General features: G+C 31.5%; 1 protein-coding gene across 1 annotated transcript in view; it reads left to right on the top strand.

Moving 5' to 3' along the window:
* The window catches only part of LOC135129213 (homeobox protein abdominal-A homolog), a 408,569-nt gene that overhangs the window by 136,720 nt on the left and 245,133 nt on the right, over nucleotides 1-26,716 (top strand). Inside the window, exon 4 of the mRNA XM_064056350.1 lies at nucleotides 18,275-18,322. The gene's annotated coding sequence lies outside the window, so the exon portion shown is untranslated. The remainder of the gene's footprint in view (nucleotides 1-18,274; nucleotides 18,323-26,716) is intronic.

Genomic DNA, 26,716 nt, shown 5'->3' on the forward strand with positions numbered 1-26,716 from the left:
TACTAATAAGCAGTTCTAGAAAACAATACTACCTTACTGAAGCACGAGCAGCTCTTCATCCCGGAGGGAATTCTTTATGAAAAGTTTATTTCAGCATTTTTTTATGTCTTAAATATATTAAAATTGATATGTAAAAATTACCGCTTTTTTCATTTCAGTGGCATTCTAGCGATCAAAATCGACTAAATTTTTCTAACAGAAAGATCTGTACATCGATATTTTATTTAGTAATATTTTTAAATTTAATAAGACTTTAACATAAATATAACAGTTCTCAGCTTTTTTCTCCCAAACTCATAACCAAAAATATCTGTTATTTTTATCTTGTCTGCAGATGACCTACCCTTCATCATTCCACCCTCCGCCAAGCAAATACCTGTCCACCTAAATTTCCCCCATTTCCGCATCCCCATCCCTCGAGTGCATACAATTAGACAAAGACACAACATAATGCAGTATTGACAAGCTGCGTGCGCAGCTTCTCGTTCTATGGCGACACCGTAACTCTTTGATACAGTAAAGACCTTTCCTTTTGACATTTTCGTGGGTTGCTGCACACCTTTCAAACCCAAACAGCTTCAGATAAGAATAAAACATCCGGACATTTCTCCCAAAGCTCGATAAATCGATTGCTCGTAAGCTCGGCGTTACTGCACTAATGTCGAAAGTTTTACGACGAAAAATTATGATATTGTTTATCATTATTTCCTTGTCCGTTTTACTTGGCGGATTCGCCAGACGGAAGTGGGTCACGACAGAACATGATGTAACTCAAACATAAAACATGATTTTATAGCAAGGCAACGACACGAGCCCGTTAACTGCTGTTTTGTACGAAGGTCGTTCGTTGACAGTGAAAATGTTAATGTGCCATAAAAATAACGCCGTTTACTTAACGACGATCGAATGTCGAGAAATCGCGGATGATCTTTTTTAGAGGATGGAAAAAGCGTCGAGGGTTTAAGACCTCATAAATGGTTAATTGTAGCATCAATAATTTTCGAGATGAAGGAGCTACCTGTTGCTTTTCATATTGATATTGCGAGCATTAAAAATAGGGGTGTCAAAAAGATGGCGATGAGTTTTGTGGATCAGGGTCTGGGTTTCTCCATTTAGAGGTAAAAATGGCTCATATTTCACTGGAATGTGGTAGTAACAAGTTTTTAATGATACTTCGAGTGTCGAACGACGTTTCGATAAGGAAGTGGTTTATGTTTTGTACGATATGTTGAACTGATAACTTGAAGGAACTATTTCAGATGGTTTGGTGGGGTTACGTTCCCCTTAGATATCTGTAGAGCTCATATATGTATAGTAATTACGTGCATATTTTTATTGTTCTAATTTAACAAGAAATTAAATAATAAAATTTATATTTTAGTTTTATTTATAAAAGATGCGATTTTCTTGGAGTTAATACATACAAATATTTCACGTTAATTTTAACACTGTCTTTCAAAGCGATCCAAAACTGAAGACAACCAAATTGTGGTTATAAGCATTTTAGCGTCAGACTGAATATATTACAATCTCTTCGAAACAAGAATGTTTAGTCTCCAATGTTATTTATAAGTATATCAACGTATAATTTCTTCTTTACCAAGCAATTCGCGGATCTATACACCACTGTTTCTTTTTTATAAAAAAATATTTTTTTTCACTAGCAGCCATGACGCATGCAAATGTCGACTCATTTACTGGTAGCAAATTCAACTTTTGCGACCACCGGTTCAAAAAGAAAAATTGAGGTTATGTATGGAATGTTTGATGTGATTATTTCTTAAAAAATGAACAAATGTGTGCTACAAACATTACTTGAGTATACGCATGGTAGTTGGTAGACGATAGAAGATAAAATGATTAACTCAGCGACAAGTATAAACGGTTTTCTTTGTGTTGAAGATTTAGATTAAGTTTGATTAGAAATCAAAACAAAATCATGTTGCGTCAAAAAATTGAACGTTTATTTTTTCAGTTTATTGTCTTATGGTTTCTACTAGTGAAAAAAATAGTATATTAACCACGGTCGCAAAGCCACTTCTAGACCTCGCGCTTCAGAGCCCTCGACGCTGCGCGTCTCGGGTTCTAATTTGCGCTCGGTCTAGAATGCTTAGCTCTGCAACCTTGGCTAATAATATACTATATTTTGAAGTTTTCCACAGAAAAAGGATAAAAAAGCCTATTTTAAATACCCACGTCTTTATATCTAGTAACCGATAATTTTTATATTGACTATATCCATAGATTATTTATTTCTTAAAAATTAAAAAAAAAATAGCAAATCATATTTCGGACATCAGTTTCGTATTTTTTGTGATGTAGAGGAACGTGGGTTAAAATAAGAACAATATTTTTATTTTTTCCTTGGTTTTTGTAGCTTAGTTTTAAATTTTTACTCGCTAAAACTTATCTATGTATTTATAATTACATACTTTATTTATTTTTCTTAATCTTCTCTTCCAAAGACTAAAATATTCAATGGCACAAAGCATCATTATTTATTTTATATCAGCATTTATATAGTTCTCTAAATTCCTCCTTATCTCTCTTTGTATTGATCGTAGTTAACTTCTGTCGCATACTATTTTTCAATACAAGTTTTTATAATTCTCTCAGATGACGTCATCAGTCTTTTAGTATGAGTGAATATGTTAATTTTAATACAAACGGTGTAGATACCTGGCACTAATTAAAACGTTATTGGTTTATCAGAGTTTTAAGACATCGATAAAATGAAGTGGTCCATACATGTATTTTCGGGACAATAGAGGTAAACAGTTCTATAAACCAGATAAATTTATTTATTCAGGAATTCTTGTGTTCCTAATGTCTTCAAAACGGATAGAGATATGAAATTCTAAACTCTTAAATATAAACGCCATTGTTTTCAGCTTGAAGGTGGAAGCTTAATTTAGTATGTACCAAATGCGATGCATATATGGCGTCGGCGTCGCGACGCAAACTTTTTTTTTAAATTGCAACATACAAGTGCGAGACCGTTAAAATTACGCTTACAATGAACATATTTATTTCATTTTCAGCTGTAAAAATAAAATTTATAAATATGAAAAAGTGAAATCTGACTGAAATATGTGTTCGAACTGTAGTAAAATAGTGGTATGTAGTTTTTTATTTCACTCAACTTTCAATTTTTATGTGTATAAATTTTATTTTTTTATCAACTGAAAATGAAATAAATATCTAGTGTTGTCTATCATCGTAATTGCAATTCAATTATCTATCATAATTCGTTACACATTGCAATTTACGAAAATATAGGTTTTGGTCGCTACCCTGACGCCAGGTATACGTCACTTTTGTACTGTGCTAATAAATTAAGTTTCCGTTTTTAAGATATTAGGCCGGGGAGGTTTAACTGAGACACCTGTACCTATATACCTACTTAATATTAGTGGGTTTGCGTAAATTCAGAAAAATTAGATACATGATACGCTAATTGATACTACATTCAAGTCAATTTCAAAATGTTGTGTTTGACAATCAAATGTTTTATAACATACAAGCATTTTTAGATTGTAAAAATTTTTCTCATTGATTTTTGTAAGTATCCAATTTTCATGTGAGTTACTATAATTTATTTTAATTGTTTAATAAAATTTTACAAAACAAAAACAAGTAGGTACAGCAGAAGCACAAACAATGCATATTTTTCGGTAAAGATTTTTTGAAATACTTTTGTGAGGTAACGTTATGGACCTCCTGGAGGAAATGAAGAAGTTAGTTTTAGTTTACATTCTTTAATCTTTGAATAAATGTTAACGTTTTGATAAAATTTCAAGGAAATTTTTTACATAGCTTTTGAGGTAGGTAATACCTACATAAATTTAATATTCCAAAATTATCTTTTTGGGATACGTAGAACGCGTACCTACGTTAAATATAAGGGAGATTATGTATCTCTAATTAAAGAACAAAACATTTCAAATGCTATTTCCATGACAAAATTTTGAATTGACTTTGGGGGAAGTGAATTTCGTTTCGAACTTTACCATCTTCAGAATAATTTTAAAGTAACAAAATTGTAATGTATTCTTTGAGTGTCGGGTTTTATCCAACAAAACTATAAATAGAACACAGGCAGACGACAAACAACAGACAAAAAGCAAAAAACAAAAAATGTAGTTTTCTTAAAATACTTCACTTTCTATCTAAGTGCCAATTCACAATGAACGCAATTCGTAAAATTGGCGTAATACGTAATACGTACATACAAGCAATTTTTAAGCGACTGTCTACAATGTTTACGACTTTTTACGCATTGTTAATATATGTTATTGTCAAAAAGTGTAGGTGTATAAAAATTTGTAGTCTCAAGGAAGCAAAAATTAGGATTTTGAGATAAAAAAAATATGGATAACATTATAACTTTTATAGTCATTATTAGAAAATTCCAAATTTACTTCTGAATTATATTTCCCTAGACAAAAAGTTTGACCATTTTTGCAAAATTTCATTTTTTATACATTTATATTTTAGAAACACATTTTATGGGATCTTACAATAACTTACAATAGTCCAGTAAATTCGGCTTTAAAAAGGGATAACCGTGCCTTTTGGGTAGGTAGAAATTTTTTTATGGGTGTCATGCGGTGGTAGGCGGGCAGTATAAAACTGAGTCTTCGGGACTGTCATCTAGCCACCGTCCTGAAAAGAGAAAGAGTGCAATTTGTTTTTTTATTTATCCCCGTAACCGTGAGTCTAACAAAAAATTTCTAAAGGGAATGTTTGTAGATAATATAATTATTTATAAGTTCTATTCGTAACTTTTTGGCATAACATTAACAATAAAAAAGTTATAGGCATAAAAATATGAAAAATTAAGGGATGAAAAACCTTGACTGAGTCTTCTCAAATCAGCTTTTTACCAGTGCTAAACTAAATGTGACGATTTGCAAAGCTGGCCCCTCAAAGAGAAAACGATTGAAATTACAAAAACTTTTCATCCCTTATTTTTTATATTTTTTTGTTCATAACTTTTTTAATATTACGCCAAAAATGTATGAATAAAACTTGTGGATAATTGTTTTATCTAAAAAGAAATCTCTCCAAAAAACTCTCTCACGAAAGCCCAAAGAAAATATCGCTGCCTGCGCAAAATGTATGGTCTTATGCCAAACTGACTGTCCTACAATTCTTTAATAAGATAATTTTGTAGTTTTAAAATTTGTTTACAAAACAATGTCTCGTTTAAAAATATTTTGACACAATAACCTTGGCAGTTTTTTTGTCTAGATAACAACTTTGCTTAAAAAATTATTTAACATATACATGTATTATTGTTTACCTTCATTTTGCTCTCTATTTTTTTGTCGAATTTGTTTGATGTTTTTTTATATTACGTAGATGCTACAGTGGAGGAGTGAAGTCAAGATTTATTGTTTTTGTTTTTTATTGGTTATATTGAATAGCATAGTGACTCATTTGTCATATTTCATAATTTTCAAAATCTATTAAAATATTCCACTCAGTTTTTGCAAAAAAAGTTCCTTCCTCTAAAGCAGTTTGTAATTTGACTTATTTGTAGGCAGATCAATTAAATATCACTAAGAATGTTGTTGTGTTACAGCAAAATATAAATAACTGTCACTTCATTACATAAGTGTCATATTTTAAACTTTGAAATAAGTATATTATTAAAGCCCAAAAAGAGTGTCAGAAAGTGTGGGCATGAACTTGCACAATAAAATTAAACATATATGAAATGTGATCAAATATTTATAATCTTACTTGTAAGACTCTGTTATGATTGTTAACATGCTAACCGTAGGATGACGTCTGCAAGTTTGCTCTAAATATGTAGGTAATTTTATTTTTCTACACTGGTTACACATGTTTGTTAAAATTTAAATTATTTTATTGTTTTAAGGCAGACATACTTAATTTACATTTTATTAGTCTGTGTTGAATTTTAGCATATTGCCAAGAGCTATTGTGCAAAAGGCAAAGCTAAAATTAAACAAAAAGTATACAGCTTGATACATTAGGCATCTTTTTTCATTTCTGTTTGTTTGTTCAGTGTTAAACATACACAATCCAGTCTGTAATTTGTTTATTAAGTCCCTTTACTCTTATAAACTGATGCTTGTAATGTCTAAATTCATATTAGAGAAATATTTCTGACTTTGTATCATAAACACCATTATAAACTTAATAAAATGGTGAAGGTTTAAGCAATGTTTAGTAGAAATTCAGAAAATTTTTCCTCATTCTTGGTCACTTAGGATATGACAATGAAAAAACGCAAGAATTTTTCTTAACATTGCGTCTCTTTAATTTCGCTCTAAAACCTTATTTTTTATAATTCATTGCCTGCATCCATTAAGTCGACCCTTGCCCTTACAAAACCTCGTCGATTACTTATCAAGAACCTCTCTGTGAGAAATGGTAAAAGCATTTCGCCATTGATGTCAAGCAGAATGCAAATGCAGAATCAAATAGAGCATGAAAGGCAATATACGCCTCAATCGAAAACAGCATATTCCTGAACGGAAATAAATTTTAATAAAAAAGCAAAAGTTGTAAGTTTACTCGAGGCAAAGAGACGTGACTGTATTCCCAGCGTTTGTCCATACATCCATTATTTATACAAGGGGATGTGTTCGTAGGTCGGATTATGAAAGAGCAACGACAAGCGAACGTTCTTATGTTTAATTAAACGTAGCAAAGACTTGAATTCCATAATTTGTGAACGCAATTACAACGTGGAAGAAGAAGACGTCACTGGATAGTGCGACGGAAAAATTACTTCTAATCAACATTAATAACGATGGCGGCAGGTATAAAGACTGCATACGTAACGATTGTGCACATCAGAAAAATTTTCACGAGAAAAGTAAAAAGTTAATTAAGTCGGCGAGTTCCCACCGAAACCAGTTAATTATAGCTTGCAGGTGGTGCTTACAGGGTGAAAACGTGATCTGCAGTCGAATCATTATTTCTGCTCTCTAAAAAGCAAGGGTAATTCCTTATAATTATAAAATATGGACGTTAACTTCAGCGAGGAACGGGCGCGAGCTTGCCATGCAGGTTCGAAATGCATTAATTTAATTTTAATTGAGGCGCTGCGAGCAGAAAACCGACGATTTTGTTACACAGAGAAAAAACTGGAATTTTCTGCATCCAAGATAAATGGGGAACTTGCTTGTGGTTGTGTACACAGAATTTATCGACCGATTTTAATAAGATTTCTTGTGACAAATTATTTCAGATACATTATGTATTTTCATACATTTCACTGAAACTGATATTTTGAATTGTCATACCACATACTAGTTGCAGAAAGGTCTCTGTGGCTTAAATAATTTAAAAATTTCGTGTTTTTTTTAAGTTAAAAATATTCTACATTTTGCAAATACAAACATGTGAAATTTGTACCCAAGTCTCCGGCTCATTGCTCTCCCCAAAACAGTAATAAATTTAGTAAATACCGAGACCTTCGTTCGCTATTCATACCTCGCTGCGCTCGCTATCTTTGACCTATGTATTTCGAAAATGAATATTTATAACAATACCTTTGTAATAAATTTTATATATTGTTAAGGAGTAGATCTTTACAGTACTGTTTACCTTTTCAAAGCCTAATAGGTCCACAATTTTATTTTACTAATTTACTCAATATATGAAGTGATTTTCCCTGCCTACTACTGTGAAGCTAGATTTCCGCTTTTTTATCACTAAATGTAGGTAATTTACTTTTTGAATAAAATTCTATTTAACGCGTGATTATTAAACGATAATCTTATAGAGTAGGTACTTAAAATTTCAAAGAAAGGGTATGGCAGTTTCGGAAATTAGTAAATTAGTTTTCGCGACGTTTCCTTCACTCCTAGAGTACGAAAAAATAGATCTCCCATTTCTGTTTGTCGCCTACCGCCTCTGTGTGTCGATTTTGATTAGACAGATATCGATCTCCAAAACTATCCTACCGATTTTATAATATGTAGGTTTGTAAAACGCTAACCAAAATTTGTCTGATCATCTCCACCAACACTTTGATACATCACCTCAAAATCGTGTCGTGCTGTCAAAATTTTATAAAGTAACATATCCTTGTATGTGTGGTTTACGAATTCACCTTGAACTTTTACTTCCGAGCGTAAGCTAAGGAAGTATTATAATAGGGTACACCTGGCGAATGGCTACTTTCATGTTTTTACTTGAAGTTTCATGACTCCTAGTTTAAGAAAAAATAGATCCCCCGTTTTCGTCTGTCTGTCTGTCGTCTGCCGTCTCTGTCTATTTTTTTAGAGAGATAATCTTCGAAACTACTGACCGACTGTTGTCAAATTTTATACGTACATTATCAATCGGCGTAATATATGGCGTTTTTGTTGACTCTTGCGTTATGTGCCCGAATATTATTAATATAAGCGGTGTGTAGTTGTTTCCGAATGTCTGTATTAGCGAAAAGATTATCCAAGAATATTTATCGTACGTGTTCCGGCAGAATGAAAATTAAAGCCTGCGATAGTAACTCAATCCTGCCGAGCACTGTTGGAATGGGACCGTCAGTTCAGGTGAATCAAGCGGCTACGATGTGTGGTTTTCATAGCAGCGGTGTAAACAAAACGTCTAAATCATCCATGATTCGCTTTCTGTTCCCGGCTTTTATCAGCATTTCATCAGAAATAACATATGATACTTATATCCAAGACACGTCTTTAGATGTAAGTGGAAATAAGTTTTAATACTTTTATACAAGTGGAGAGGGATAAAAAAATTAGTTTTGATAATTATGACACAAATTTCCGGATAATTTTTTAAATATTGAAAATTACTATTTTACTATGTCCAGTGTGTTTGTGGACGTTGTAATTTTGGGGGGCACATGCCCTTGTGCCCCCGGTACCAGCCGCCCCTGTGTATTACTTTACTGATTGCTCCTAAATGGTATATATATAAAAACGTTCCAGAATGTATCCCAGTGGCAATCTACCACATTTTGTTTGAAACATATGAGAAAAAGCCAATAGGCCATATTGGGTACTAGGCCATATTGAGTTCAGTTATCCTACAATTTTTAGAGATGCAGATTTGGAATTTTCCATAAAAAGTTTTAGCCACCTACGAACAAGGGTTAAAATTATTTGTACAGGTTGCTATGAATTGTCAGTTTTTCAAGTTCGACCCTTTTGCAAATATTTTCAACTTAACTTTAAACAGGTTTCTTTTTTTTGATACCAGATTGGCGGAATTTATCTTAACCATAGCTCTAAAAACTACTTACTCATTACACTATTAGGATGTCAAAGTCAAAACTGGTGTCTATCATAACGAAAAATCTGAAGACGGAACGTCAAAGACCTATTTGGTAAATATTTTTTTACAAAATTCATCCTGAGACGCGTTTGCTACTATAATATGATTAGTATGATTTTACTTTCGAGTTATTTACACAAGATAAGAGAAAAAATAACTGGACTAATATAACGTTATCCTTAGCAAAGCACAAAAAAAATCAATATTATTTTTGCGCACCAAAAAATTCACGAATAAATTCTTATCGAAAAAAATACATGCGTATTACAACAAAATTATTTTCGAAGTATTTGCTATATAACTATTTATAAACTTACATTTTTTACATCATCACTTACAGTTGGCTAGTGGAAAAACAGATCTTCCGTTGCAGTTTGTTTATATGTCACGCTAACCAAAATTTGTCTAATTTTGCTCACCAACAATTTGCCGACGTCACCTCTATATTGTGCTAAGTAAATGCTGTTTAAATTCTATAAAATAATATATTCCTGTACTTGTGGTTTATGACTCCACCTTGAGCTTTTACCCTAGATATCGAAATTTTTCCAACAAAATCGAAATTATAACTAGGTAGGGGAACTAGGGGCTTGTTGTAACAGGGGTAAGTTGTAACACTAAATTTTTACCCACAATTTAAACTCTTTAACGTCAGGTATTTTACTGAATTTAATTCTTGCACCATAAGACAACATGTCATCACAACCACTGTTCCTTGAGTCAGCGCAGTGAGTGGGTGTGTGCACGTGTTTCGTTTTGGCCAAGTAATGTAAAATATTGGTTTAGTAAAATTTGGTTTTTCGTATCAGTTATTAATTAATTTAAAACTTTTAGTTTTGCATGTAGCTCAAAAATTACTCAGCTTTGATATTCCTTACACATTTTGAAGCTAAGCCACATAATTTTGTCGAAATGTAATTAAATGTAGAAAATTGTGCTACGGGGCATGTTGTAACAATAGCTTTGGGGCAAGTTGTAACATGTTAAAACTTATCCCAAATTCACTTCTACAAATGTCGTACCTAGCATACGAAAAGCGAGCCAAAATTTTGACCTACGCCATATATCGCTTTCCAGATATATTAAGGAAGACAACACTCAAATTTTTAATGCTGACTCTTTTTCTAAAAGTTTATTTCAGTTTTACTGAAAAAAAATTGTACCTATATAATGAAGTGTTGTGTTGATTTTTAAAAAATAAAGTCTAAATATGTATCAACATCAGCTTTATTTTTACTGGTACTACCTGTCTCATGGCTGTTACAACTAGCCCCAACCACGGGGCAAGTTGTAACAATGCACTTTTTTTAAGAAAATGCCTGGTGTGAAGTGAAGATGAACAATTTTGACCTTTTGCCTGTTCAGTCCAATAGGGGAATAGTTAGACTACCGATAGATACTTTTATAATGGTCAAACAGCTAATAGATACCAAATTATATTCCTTTTCCTAAAAACTGTTACAACAAGCCCCTCGTTCCCCTACCTATAATAACATTTTATATCAGTATAAAAATAACCCGGTCATAACGGTCAAACGACGCAGTGGTAATCCTGCTGAACTAATAATACGAAGCACGTAAAGGTTGCTGTTTCAATCTCCTCATGGGCCTTTTTTTTTCTTATACTGCGACTGTCATTATCTATATTTTTCTAACTTACAGGGATTATCACAAAACAAATAGAATTTTCCAAAATCAAATTTTTAATTTTTTCCAAGACGCCGGATTTTGGGTTGTCCTTCAGGAGTAAGGGAAGCTTTTAAACAATCTTACACCAAATTTTTATATATCTAGTATCGCACAAATTTCAAATAGTTATAGGTACTCATAAATCAGTAACTTAAAAAAAAATTGTTCAGATATATAATATTCGGCCGTCTTTTGCGAGTTTACTATACCTACGAATAATAAGTATAATCTTTTCGTCCTTTTTTTAGACAGATACATATTAATTTTCTTTGAAGTAGGTACTTATGTAATATGGTCATTTAGTGATTTTTTTTCATTATTGAGTTGATTAGTGTCCTACTAAGTTTTTATTACTATAATACACAGACAAAACGGCCACTGACCTTGACAGTTGACCCCTATTAGCATATGTGAGCACCACACCATCAAGTTCTTTTAAGTGTACCACAAGGACGAGTTGCTAGTCCAGTTTTGCCCTTGTACTCAACACGTTTTTTATGCAGAATACAAAGCACCCCAAAATTAACTTTTCTCTGTGTTTTCGTACAGCCAATTACCAAAAGCATCTTTCCACATTTCCATAAAGCGAAACGGCCGATGCATAATTTAATTTGCGTCTACTGTGCCGTGTATTCTGTAATTAGTTTATCAATAGAGAAAGATCCGGGCGTGAAAATTCCTGAATTCCCCGCATAGCGTTCGTGTAACGGAGCGAAACTTCCCTCGTTTCCTTGCATCGCATGGTCTTGGAATGGAAGGAATAATGCGTGTATCATTAGCGAGGGAACGGGAAAATTCAAGAGGAATCAGAACATGTGTCGCCTGTGCGAAATGTCGCTTGATGGGAAGTCGGTTCACGAACAAGAACTTTGCCACTTGCCACGTATATTAAAGGTTGAAAATTATCGGAGTCTCGGGTGGGATTTTTACAAGATTGGAAAAGTTTTAATGGGCGTAATTTTGTCTGCGGCTCTGCTTGGGTTTTGCGTGTAATGGCTTAAATTAGAGATTTTGGAAAATGCACGTTTTAAATTGATGAAAATTGGAGACGAGGTTTTGAAAAGTTCAAGGAGCGAATAAATTACTATGTTTGTTTACATGGTTGTTGAAAATTACGCTACGATTTATGTACAATGTAGGCGTATAAAGATAGAAAAAAAAATTAAAAGCGACTTGCATCACAGTTAAAGTAGTAACATCTATTCACTAGTGAGACAGCTGCCAATTACGCAAAGTGCCAGCGACAGCTTGTAATACATGAGTGGAACATTTTCATCAATGGTTGCGACTAAAAGCTACAGGCGCTGTAAATAATTTTTCAATTTTTTCAGACAAAAAGACACTTCATTCGTTGGAATTTTCGAGTTGCCAAATTTTATTTTGTTAGATATTTGTGGATGTTAAATGGATAGAGGAACGAATTTTTGATAATTATGTTAAAAAGAAAATAAAGAGAATATCTAAAAATGGCAGTCATGACCAGTAATGAAGAAGAGAAAACGATTAAAAACCAACAATCCTTAAATTGCAGTCCGCTATTATGTCATTCGCTTCCATTAGAAGCAGGTTACACCAAAACTTATTTTTTTTTTTACACGAATGTAATAAATAATAATATGTTTGGTTTAATAAAATTTCCAAAATTTTACGCATCAAATAGATAAAAAATGGAAACAAGCAAAGTTCTTTCTAGATATTAGTAGGATTTTTATCTTCTTAAACCTAGCTACTACACGAAATCTACTTTGTACCTATAGTTTTTAACATATGTATTACTACAGCAATTATTTAAAAATTCACTAATGAAAATGGTTTAGATCGTTTAAGTGAAAAAAAGAAAAAAATGATTGAAAGAGATAAACATTACTTCCCTCGCTCTCAAAACGATGACTATTCCTATAATGCATTCTTACACCAGCAGTTTTATTCAGCAAAATTGTAAGATGAGATTATCAATTTGGGAGGATCGAAGGAAAATGTTATTATACAATTTTGATTTTACCTAAAAAACTGTAGGTATCTCTACAGTAAACACTCAACAACACTCAATAACCGATTTACCATGCTTCCGATAATCTTAAAACTTTTGCAAGATTTCAGAGCATTGATAAGTTTTGTAATTTGAAATTTAAATCGTACCTAATACAATTTTGATTTTGTTTTCCAAAAATCACACGAAATGATAAGCCACGAATGCAGGGATTTGTTTCTTTACAAAATTTAAGTAACATTTACTATTGCAAAATTTGTAAGTGACGATATTCTTAATACATGTATAAAATTTAATAACAATCGATTCGGTAGTTTTGGAAATTAGCAGTTTAATAAAAAGCGGCACGACAGACACAGATTGACAGACAGACAAACAAACAGACGGAGGTGAACCTACTTTGTCGTACTCTGGGGGTCATGAAACGTCGAGAAAACATGAAAGTTGCCATTTATTGGATGGACCCTATTACAATACTTCCTTAACGTAAAAATTGGTCTAAAGACTGGTTCTTGTAATCCGATACATGTTAGTGCGAAAATAATTATAAATAAGTAAAATTCTTACCTATAATATACTTAGCTACTTAGTATGATATAAACTGTTTTTTTGAAGACAAACTTCGTAAGATATAGGAAAGTATTAATAAACCGTAGGTAAAAGTGCTTATTACTTTAAACATTTTAAATGGAATTTACTTAGCAAAATTTTAGGATGATCAAGTTTTTGGGGGGGTAGACACACTTATTTTCTAGTAAGTATAAATGATAAATTTTTCTAACAGATAGACAGACAAAAATGGGATATTTATGTTAAAAAAATGCACACAATAAAACACATGGTCATGTTTTAAACATTTGTGCAATTTCGTGCGCATTTTGCCATCAAAATAGTATAGAATATTTTTCTTGCAATATTTTTAACAAGAAGATTTGGTAGTAGGTACATTTGGAATTAATTTGGTGATATGTAAAACGGCCCTTAGCTTAGGCTTAGGAAGTAAAAATAGTTTAAACAAATAAAATTTTAACCAGATTTAAGATTTCTGAATATTAACCAAGTTTCGCTCCAAAAAATTCGGCAGTACCTATTTCTTTCATCTAAAGGTTGCTAAGTTTACGTTGTTTTTCTTGTACGATATATTTGGGAAACGCCTCAGGTTTTTTTTAAGTCTGGAAACACAGTAACAGGTTTAGCATATCTACCCACATAAGGAAAGCTAATGATCTCTACTTGCATTTTTAAATATCGAAGTTTATTACATAGGACGTCATACAAAATGTGAAACTTAAAGTTAGTTCTATTACAAAATGTTTAAAAATGAATTTCCTGCTGTTTAGTTTTGCACGCCAGGATAGGAGTATGTTATTTTACAAAATTTAACTAGCATTTACCATGCAAAATTTTGGGGTGATGTCATCAAATTCTTGGTGAGGATGATCAGGTAAATTTTGGTGGGCGTGTTGTTGTTTACACGATATGCCTAAAACACCTACTATATGATTTGACAACAATCAGTCCCGTAGTTTCGGAGATTATTTTTATCTAAGAAAAATCGACACAAACGACAGACGACAGACAGACGGAAACGAGAAACCTATTTTTTTCATAATCTAAGAGTCATGACGTCGAGAAAACTTGAAAGTAGTCTTTCGCTAGATGGACGTCAAAACTTCCTTTGCTTACACTGGAAATGTAAAAATTTACTTAGTTACAAAAACAAAACTACAATTCTACCAAGCTCCAGGTTTTTGTTAATATTTTTATTTTATTAACATCAGTTAATGTTTTATTTATTTTAAATTTATATGCTTCACTAGACATGAGGAAATTATATCATCTGAAATAGATGTTTGTTCATAATTTTCTTCCAAGAGAAAAAATTAAGTTATTAAGTGCGGCTTTGGAAGCAGAATACAGAAAAATTAAAACAATAATATTTTTAGAACATTTTAAAAATGTAATTAGGTCATCATTTTGAGTTGCTTTTTACAAAACTAAAGATTTATTTTTTTTGAAGCGCTATTAAATCTATTTTTGGAATCCGTAATTACATTGTTATAGGAATAACTGTTTCGTAAAAGTTTAAAAGTTTTTTAATTGTAGGTATGTGTTCATAAAAACCAAGGATAAGATGCGCCACATAAAAACTATAATAAGCTGAACAAAATAAATTGGTGTGTTGTTTTAAAACATTATATTTTATAAGATTTTCAGTGTCGTTACAGTCAGACAAAAACTAAATTTTGGGTGACCCACTTTAATTAGAATGACATAACCGGATTTTTGTCTACAATAAAAGTCATTGTATTATGGATTTCTAGAAGATATTTTATATCTCTTTCGCTTCAGAAAATAAAAAGTATCAACTGTGAAAAGGAAAGATGTATAAGAGCCCACCCAGAGAAAAAATGTTCCTCCACAAATTTGTTGAAAAGTGCAGCATTCATTGTTAATAACATTTTAAAAACTTAATGCAATTGAAATCTTAAATCAAGTACTTAAGGCTCTGAAGGCGATACTTAAAATAAATGAATACAGTTCTTAGAACCAAATGACTCACTTTTAATGAATTCGTAGTTAGTAATAACTACAAGTTTTCAGGCTGAATGCTAGCAGTTGTTAAATTTTGGTAACACATTATTTCTAGAGAATTCAGGGCATTCTTCTCCCTCCACACACGTCAAGAATTTTCCCGCAGGCTATATCCTGTAGGAAAGCGGAATTTCAATACATAATCGAGATATTGAGCGAGATTGGACCACTTCGTAGATCACACGAAACCCGCTCCACGTGGCGAATTCTTATCAAATGATGTGTGAAAGAATTTGGAGTGCATTGTGAATGAAATGAAAATTCCTTCCACTCCGGAAACGGCCACTACACAAAAACCCAAACCGATTTTTAATTCTTCTAAGCAAGGCCACAAAATTTGCCTAAGTGCTGCATTTTAAAGGGGTAGAAGCTTCCGAGAAGTCCTCACCTAACGGTTGATTTTATTTGAGGCGAGGGTATAAAACGTAGTGAAATGAAAAGTGAACTATTTATGGCCACAGCGAATGACCACTTCCTAGGTCTTACATAACTCTTTATTCACTTTGTGCAATTTCGACCTAAAAGCTTTGGAGCTGCCACGTTGATTTATGCTCTTTTTCGAGGCCGAAATTTTGACTGGTTTGCGGCTACTCTAAATAAAATAATATTTATGTGGTTGCAGGGTGGGCGACCCACTTTTAAGATTAAAGCCTGCTTCTTACTAATTTTGTTTAAATTGCGGCCAGCTGAATTCGCATGTGCGCGAAATACCGCTGATATGATGACAGAACGGAATTCTTGAATCCGAAGCTTGTTTGCTCTGTTAATTAAAATTCTTGCGAAGCGATAGATATTTTAATTAGGGGTTTTAGATCTAGTTGTGAAACGATCATTTCATTAGGAGGTTTTTAAATATCTAGTTGGCAAGGTTGATCTTGACTCGATTTTGCTCTTGAAATTCAGCCAAAGCCGGAATATAAACAACAGATTTCAAATCAAGTGTGTGTTTTTGTAATTATGGAAAGTTATGGATATTTGTGTGCTTGTTTAGTGGACACTCATTGTCCATATTTTCATGGTGAGGAAAACAGAACGTGCAAATTGGTACTGAATCACAATTTCGCATTTTTATAGAAGGCAAATCGAAGTTAATGTTGGAGCAAATTAGAGTTGGACGGAGTCGGGTGATTAATCTTTTTCATTTTTGTTGAATGTGGGCCAAAGCTTTTTAATTAAATTGCTTAAAAAATAAATAAATACTATGGTTATTTTGAAACGTCATCCATAATATATATTAACTTGACATTTAAAGGAAATGATCTATTTTAAAATTGTAATAATAAATAATATTTGGATTGCTTAATGAGTGACCAGTTTTAAAAAATCTCGATTTTTTTCAGTCGTTCTACTTGTTTTTGAGTAACGAAATGTCGTTTGACTTGCTATTCTAGACATTCATTTTTAATGAGTTTTTTGCTTTGTTGTAGGAACGATTTTATAAAATTACAATTTGTTTAATTAACCCACCATTATATCTCACGATCTTGTGAATGCGGGAAATCCCTGAAAATTTAAAAACATGTTTATGTTAGCGTAGTCTTTCATCGATTATTTGTAACTACATATTTAGGTACGTTAAAATTAAAACTATGACGATTTTCCAGTTCGATGAATTAATGCTAACTTAGATTAAATTCGCCTTTCGTTGACAACGGTTTCTAAATTTTTAATTTAATTAGGTATAAGTAGGTAAATCTAAATTGGAAACAATATTTTTCTATATTTTAACAACAAATAAAGTAGTTTCGCTTCACGTATACTTTTTGTCAAATAAGATTTATTTTTTGCATCTCCCCGTTGAAATAAAAGACCTTACGTTTTATTAACTTTAATTATTCGAATCATGGGAATGTAGGTAAGTGCAAATTGCATTTACATAATAAATAACTACAAATGCAAACTTGATGTCATCTGATCTCCATAACATCAGTAATTGTAGTTGTTTTAATAAAATTTCTTCTTAATGAACTCGTCTACGTTCCAAATTGGGCAATAAAGTTTTAATAAAATTAAAATGCAAATGTGCACTTGAACAAAAAAATTATAATATTTGCATAGACGTTTACTTGCAATGCCTACGCTAGGATGATATTTAATTTAATGAATTTTTAAACTGAACCGAGTCGCAATATTCTCAAGATTGCTAGACAAATCCTCACGGAAAATTTATAGCTAAAATATTAACAAGTGTTGCAAATAGTTTCGCAACAATACTGCGACTGCGACTTTACAGTTATTACACGAACATTACTCCACACGAGCATTCAATTTTTTACATTTCATTCAAGTTTAAAATTATTGTTAACAAAACGAGTCTTTTTCGCGAGATCTGCTTACATAAATTTCTGATTCGTATAATTTACTCGGAGATGAGAAGATGGTATCTTAAATAATGCAAAGGTTTTCTCAACCAGCCAGATATGTTTAGAATGAAAATTTGGTAGTTACTCTAGGTCAGGAATTTAGTATTCATCGAAGTAGAACGCTTCCTACAGCGGTATTTTTGTCGAGATTTATGGCAATGCATGCATAAAAAATTTGCTTTGCACTTGGGAGTAAAAATAAAAAGTCTACATTATTTAAATCCAGCTGCTAGGGTGCATGTGCTGTTGAGTATTCTAGATCTGAATCGTGATTCTACGTCTGGCGGTACTTACAAAAAGACCGTTTTTTTACCGCGTAAAAAATTATTATTAATATAAGTTTATAATTGATTTTCAGGTGGGACTCGGATTTCAGCAGTTCCATCTCCCTAATCGCGCATAAGTGGTGAGTAGACTTTTAAATAATTAACTTGCAATAAAATAACTTTACGACATAGCAAAACAAACACGACACGAGCATATAAAACACACTTCATTCATACTGGTAGCAGAGTTGTAAAGTTGTAAAGCAATATCAAACCCATCCAAAATTAGTAGAATGTCCCACATTTACAAATTACACTATAACGACCATAAAAACGCAATAAACGCGGCGAATAAAACGTTTGAGGCAGGTCAGGGCTCGGGTCGTAAAACACTGTGTTATAGTCAGAAGTCGTACGTCGTAAAACCACCGCACCCAGTATTTTATAGACATCGGCCTAACAATCGCTAGTTACCGCATTTCCTTCCGGCATACGCACTTTGAGACGGAGGACCTTGAACTTGACGACCTCGTCAGGAAGAAGTCCACATAAATAAATACCTACACTTGTACAGGACATTCGGGTATTATGGAACACCATTTTTCGTCACCAACACGATGAAATCTGATGAGAAATTAAAAAAAGTCAAGATATTGCAGATTTAAAAATACATTGTGAAAGCCTCATCCTAAGGGATAGGGGATTAATAATTAATTGTGCTAAAGGCAAGTTCAGAAGATGTTGCAGAACTTTCACTCAATCTTAAATAGTCTTTCAGTTTTTTTTTTTTTATTTCATTGCCCTAAATAAATAGCTTCTGCTATATCGTGTGATTTTAAAATTAGATATTTATAGAAATACCTATAGGTACTTGCAAAAATTGACGAAATTTTTGCACCAAAATTCACAAGAGTTCGTTTATTTAGACGTAACAAATAGGTACATATTAAAAACTACTGTGAGTAAAATGGTACTTCTTAAAGCATTTTCTCTGAAACTGTCATATTGAATCATATATTCAACCAGCGCAGCCCCAATGTGTGTATTTTAATATCTTATACCTACTTACACAGCCAGCGTTTGATTATTTTATGGTGATAAATGTTTCTGAATGTTTTTTTGTCGGTAAGCTGCATCATAGTGAAATCAGGGAAATAGGTATGTGTGAAATTACGAATATATCTATTTATAGAACAAAGAAAGTTACTTAGCACTGCGGAATTTTGTTAAATCATAATCTGATATTTTTTCGCTTAAAAAACATTATCTTTTCGATTTAAAAAATCACATATTTCAGAGATTCTCAAAATCTTCATATCTGAAAACTGTAAGTATCACATTCGTTCTGATTGTAGTCTAAACTAAAATGTTTTGATTTACAGCACGATATTTTGCAAAAATCGCATAAAGACAAATATAAAATTACATTCGTAAAAAGTTTGAAATTTTGGTGTATTGTGTTCTGAGTGCGGGATGAATTATTTAAGTAAATTAAAAACATAGGTACCTACTGAAATTCTAAAAATCATGTAAAACGCCAATATAAAGTTGGCGATTCAAAATGTGTTGTTTCATTGTCACTAGCACCATTCACCTATAGAACGGACAAAATTGCACTGAATTCAGCAGTTGTAAAACAAAATAAAAAACAGTTTTAAGATTCGCAGTTTTTTAACTACAACTGTGGGTCTTATATCCATCCGGTAATCAGACGTCTACATTCTTTTAAGCGATATTTCTGTGTGCTGCTTACTGAGTCAGTTGACGAAAAATAATAAAATGCTTCTGTTTTTGCGCGTTATAACTAACTAGATTTTTTATTACTATATTTAGCAAGTAAACTATACACGAAATTCACCTTTAGATATTTCGCTGACGTAACAACAACTGCAAGAGAGCTACTGTTCTTTATTTTATAGATTTCTAATTAAAAATAAATTTTGCTGAATGATCTCTTTATTTTCATTTAGTCTGCCAGTGTAAACATTTATTATTAATCAGTTCCTAAGAGCGTAATCATTTTTGGTTGGATAAAATTCTTAAATTAAGTGTGAAACTAATAAATTGTAGTGTTCGTTTGTTCGTCGAATTTAAGAAAATTGATTTTGAAACTGTTATAAAACAAATTAACTTATTTAAGAGACTTTATAAAACAACAAATTTGGTTTGCATTCTGTAATCTTTAAATCCTCTGAAATTTCTCAGATGAACTATAATAAAATGTGTACAAATTTTATATTTTAAAATAACGCGATACCTACATCTAAGAAAAAGAACAAAGAAAGCATGCAGGCTGAATATTTCAACTTCTATTGATCTTATGAAGATTAAGACATACATAGGAAAATTTGATTAACATTTTCCCATCTTCGTCATAATTCCAGAATTTCTGAATAACCGCTACAATAAGATAAAAGACACCTGTTCAGGTCGGCGACAAACGACGAGCAAAAGAAAACATGAAACTTTCATTTTCTCAATCTATATGACCCGATACAACATTTCTCTTAGTTATCACTTGGAAAGTTTTATAAAATTTTGCCTCTCTTTTAAGGTTGCTAAATTAACAAAAGTAAAAGTTGTGATAAATATAAAAATAAAATGACATTGCAGACGTTCAAAAGTTGACTATGTAAGATAGTATTGAAAATTACAAGTTTAAAAATATAGCTTGTCTAATTAGAATTACTGTTTACCTAGGTTTAGGTACCTATACTAAACGCGTGTGGTCCTCAATATCTCATTAATTATTAAATACAGAGAAAAAATCAAAGACCATCAGAGTTGGACTCTTCAAGGAATATTTATACTCCTTGTGTTCTGCTGTTAAGGCGTAACACACAACTTAGTTTTTTAAATGAAACACCCCTATATATTTACATATGTTGATTGACCTCTTCTTAGGGTAGACAACCACAGTTTTAGTTGTTCCAATTTTCTTAAAATTTTTTAGGAATGGAGGGATTCTGAAAAAATTCGCAGTTGGATTATATTTAAAATCTGTGTTATAAGATTTTGTGGAAAGATAAACAAAAGTACGCGTTTTGTTGTGGCATAATAAAATTAAATTTCCATATACCTAGGTACAGTTTGTTTACAAAAAAAGTGTTTAATTATTACAGTTTTGAAATATAGGTAGATATTTCAGTTTTTTCAAATGGAACATCTTGTATTTTATTATTGCATATTATTCTATTTTTTATTGCTTTTCTTTTTCTTAAGTAGGTATTTGCTATATAAAAAGTTGAGAGCTGCTGCGATTTTTTACTTTTTCTTTTTCTTAAGTAGGTATTTTCTATATAAAAAGTTGAGAGTTGGTGCGATTTTTTACTTTTTTTAAGAGACACATCGACTTATTAGACGAATGAGAACAAAAAATAGAGTAAGATACAGTAAGGTATATACAAGGTGTTCTGTTTGAAATATCGATATTTGAAAATTGTTGTAAAGTTTCAAAATTTGTTTATAAACAGTTCGTACCTACTGTAAAATTTGATTTTATTGCTACCACAACAAAGTGCGCACTTTATTTATCCTTCTACCAAATAGTGTAATACAGATTAACCCTGTTGCGAATTTTTTGTGAACCCTTTTGTTCAAAAAAATATTAAGAAAATTGTAGTAATGTGATAATGTATCATTGGAATTTTTAAAATAAACTGCAGTAATAAAACCTAGGAAGGGGCAAGCGAGAATATTCAAAAGTATATATAGGGTGTTCCGTCTTCAAAACAGACCACTTCGTAGAGTTAAAAATAATTTTAAACAATTGTCGTCAAAGAAAGAACCGTCCTTGACATTTTTCTATTTCTAATAATAAGTATGTAATGAAATATAAAGAACCGCGCCCTTAGTGATTCACTCTGTAGGTATATTTTCCAATATTTATGTTATTACCTTTAAAAATAACATTTCTCTGCAAGCAATTTTTAAATTTGATAAGAAAATTCAGTAATCATAATAATAAAATTTGAATATTATAGAATTAACGAAATCTTAATTCTAATTACGTAAATTTCAAAATAAGGAAAATTAAGAAACGTTAACCATTTTTAATTTTATGCTTGAATCTCGACTTTTTTTAAGAATTGCTCCTATAAGAAATTCTTCTTCCAATCTTTCATCCATAGGATGTGATGCAGAATTTACCGAATTGATTGTAGCGCCTCATTCACGTGAAATTTTTAAGAGCAGCAATCCCTAAAACATTTTTGTGACCACTTTAAAATTGCAAAAAGGGAATTTTGTGTTCAATAAATTTATACTTATTATCAAGTAGGTATGTATGTAATTATCGTCTTACACAGGTAGTAGTTTTAAATGTTCTTTAATGTACATGGAACTTTTATAAAATAAACTGATTGCATATATTTTCTTGAAAGGTACAAAAAAAAAACAAATAGATCACTTATTATACCTATATACTTACCTAATACACCATTAACCTAATTCAAAAGCCTATTTGTAATTTAAAAGCCTCTTTCCTCTTTGAAAAAAATATTACCGTTAATAAAACAATCAAAAAACAAAATAGGTATATAGGCGATAAACTACTTAGTTATGAGACTATTCTTAGAACGAATACAATTAATATGTACTATCGAAACAGAGAAAGTCACTATCAAGCCATATTTAATGGAAATTATTGCTTCCATCACTGATACCGTTAATAAATTACCCAAAAATACGAGAACTAATCAAAAGTAATAACTTAAAAGTTCCTAATAAATCCACAATTTATTTAAGAAATAATTTGTTCATCTATTACTTTCTGTAACGCACAGGCTTATCTTTTTGTTGTTACGAATAGTAATTTGCGTTCCATTTCACGCATACCTCCTCTAAGACGGCCTCTGGCCAATTTGGCCGAGGTTTCGACGAGGCTGTTTTTTTCGAACGGCGAAAAAACACCTCTAATTTTGTTGGCTCGCCCGAAAACAAGTTATAAAAAAAGAGATCCGTACGAAAATATTTGGGTTTGCGAATGGGCTAGAACACGGAATGTCTAAAATAGCTGAATTGATTTTAAGCTTGGGTTACTTATTTGCAAGTTTCGACTATATTTATTTGGTTTTATTTGGCTTTTACGTGTGTTTCTCGTAGTCGCCATTCTGTTGAATTTAGCCAGATGATGTCATTGATCCGTCTTTGTGCACACAGCGCTTCAAGTAAGTATTCTCATTCTCATAATTACACACAGCTTGACAACTATTCAAATTTGAAGTCAGTTCAGTCGATAACGAGATTTTGTCGTTAATTAGATAAACTGAGAACCTTCGAATTTTTTGTAAAAAATTATCTAAATTAATACCACTCAACTACTAAATTAATATAAAAGACATTAGTCTGTCGCTTGGAGACCTTTTGTGGTTACTATAGAATGTTAATGTAAGAATATCAATTTTATTGAATAACTGTCTATACAGACAAGAAAAATGTGTTTTAGTGACTTTATGGTGTTTATTAGCTACATTTATGGGAAGTTATTCGGTTTTAATCATGTCGTAATAAAGGATATTGACGGCGACTGAATCATTCTGGTTGTTATGAAAAATAAATTAAAAATGAGAGAGAAAAATGTTTTCTTGAAACTTGAATTGTTACGTAAATGAAAGAATTTTGTAATACTAGTCAACATAAATTTTAAAGAAGTAGAACTGAAAAATCACATCAGCTGCGATATAACCAGCAATACCGGGATATTTTGTATAAACTTGCAAAAATTGGTTAGTGTCTACTTTTAGCTAAAACGGAGTGATTTACCAGCGTAAAGTGTTTAACACTTAAATACATTATTTAATTTGGTTTTAATTGCTTAAATAAATTTTATAGTTTTCTTTTATAACCAGTAAATAACTACACAGCATTTTAACATTTTTTGTTATTCTTTAAATTCAAAATATTCTTTAGTGTTTCTCTGTTTTGACGTAAGGGTTTCTTCGGTCTTAATTTTTATATGAGAAGTGTTGCTAAAAGCTTCAAGTGTTTATCGTTTTGTTTATAAATTGAATTATGCATTAAAAGGGAATGTTTCTATTTTTTGAAAGACAGAAAATGGGAACAAAAAAGAATATCCTTAGTTCATTTGGAATCAAAATATAGTTACTGTTAAATTTCATTGTACTCATAATTCATTTTAAACAATGTATTGTAATGTTTAAAGTAATTTAATACCCCTAAACTTTTTACTTGAAAGAAAAGGTCCGCATAAACCTATACCTACTCCATTTCTAGCTTTTATAAATTAACAGAATTATCATAATTAATAAATAATAAAATAAATGTATCTCATTTATTTAATTCTAAAACATTTCTTGTATCATATATACTGTAAGGTAGGCAAATTAAACACTTTAATTCCAATTAAAATCTAATGTGAGATTAACTCGTAAATCTAACTTGGTTGGTTGAATTTGATCACGTGATCCTTTAATTGCTTGACTAACCGGGTCCACTACTCTAGTTCAAAACTGCAAACGAGTTGAAATCCATTAACAATAATAGTTTATAATAATTGCCTATAGAAAAGATTATGATGTGTATCTACCTAATAGGTAGGTACATAAATTTTAAAAAAATTGAATTTATTTCAAAATTTAGAAGCAAGTTATCTAAATGTCTACTAACACAATACATTTTAAAAGGTATATATACCTACAAATATTTATATCATGTATTTTTTAATGCTAAATTTAAAGTAGATATATCTGTGACTGTGACCACTTTTCTATTAGAGCAGGTAACAATTTAATTAACGCAGGAAGAAGATGGGGAAATACAGTGAGTAGAGCAACGTGGGGTATCTTCAATTTTTCGTATATGTAATTCAAACATACCGAGAGAATTCAGTGCATGCAGGGGACGTGTCCCCCTTCAAGCCCAGATGCCATATTAGACCAGCCGGCCATATTGCTAGACAATTTTTACTGTTTGTGATACATGTGGCTAGATGAACGTAGCATTAAGAACCGGAAGAAACTAGATTTTTTTTAGTATAACTAAGGAATTTTTAGGACGAGAATATAGTTTATTGCTATCCACAGCCTAATTCCTAAATATTTTAGTCGATTTCGTCTGTAAGCACACACTGTGAAACTAAACAAGGATCACCATCATGACAACGCCTTGTGACATTAAGCGATGTAAGTTGATTCTTTTTACTTTTATCGATAATTACCTACATTTTTTTTGGAATTATATTGGTGAAGGCTATGCTAAATATTTAAGTTGTTTTGGACCTAATAAATACCTTACTGTAAACCATCTTTCGCTTGTTTATAGTACAAGAAGTGTTATAAATATTTTACTTAGTGTTACGCAATTATTGTTAAAGAAATCATCATAATATTTTTCTAAAAATCCACTGATTTCAGATAACTCTTACTTGGACCATGTAGGTATATAAGTGTGTAATTTGCTTCGTTATTTTCGAATAATTAATGTGATGACAGTGTGAAAAAATACATTTCGTAGAATTCTTTGTGTAACAAAGTAGTAACCATAAATGTAGCAATTATTTTTATTAATATCTTTAGAATATTGAAGAAAACTCGTTTGGTTATGGAAAAAACTTGATCGCAACTTTGTATAACACTGTATACATACATTTCTGTGTGTATGTGTGTATTTTAGTTATAAATTAAAGTTTTAAATAATAGATAGATATTATAACGCGCGTTTTTTTTCTCTAATTAAAATTTAAAAGACAGACATTGTTAAACAAATGGAATAAAATCTGAGTTAGATCAATTTCCGTCGCTCCGCTTGGATATTAGAACCACTGAATTATTTTTCACCCACTTCAAACAATAATAGCATGGCTATTTCTTGGCCTTTTAAAAAATATTTACATTTGCACGAAAGCAAAAATAGAATAAAATTAGAATACACAATAAAAATATTTAAAAGATAATTACAACTTGTGATGTTTTAGTGTTCCCTATGATCATCATTACCAAATAGTTCTTTGTAAAATATTCAACTTTGGTTTGAAATTTTCGGTTGTTAATATTTTTTTACCGAAATCGTATTTTTGTTTGCACTTTATTGTGTCTCTAAAAAAGCCTGCTCAGTATTCATGAACCGAAGTCGACTAAAGCAAATTCCTAAAAAATAACCATACTTATGTATTTATTCATATCATCAGATTTTTTCCCATACTTCCGCCGATCATTTTACATAATTCGTGCAACTTGATTTTCCAAATTTTCCAGACATTTAACATAACGCTCCACTTCTCCCTCACTTCCATAAAAACGTTATCGCAAAATTGGAACACAAATGAGCTCACGTTCGCATTGTTTTTAAAACATAACATAGGCATTTAAATCAGTGTGCAACAGCAAGCATCGAAAGGGTTATAAATGCATTTTATTGCATGAGTAAATGATTTAGAAAAATTGTAATGATCGGCACGTGCACAGAGATAAAGTCAAGTATATCGGCCCAAGCTGAAGCAGGTTGTCTGTGGATGCGTTTCATCGAGTCTTAAAACTTTACGACACATAAAAGTTAACCTTTTATGGCCCACTTTG

The sequence above is a fragment of the Zophobas morio genome, unplaced genomic scaffold (genome assembly GCF_036711695.1).
Source record: "Zophobas morio isolate AGI-343-1 ecotype UQ-CSIRO unplaced genomic scaffold, CSIRO_AGI_Zmor_V1 ptg000014l, whole genome shotgun sequence".
Lineage (NCBI taxonomy): Eukaryota > Metazoa > Arthropoda > Insecta > Coleoptera > Tenebrionidae > Zophobas > Zophobas morio.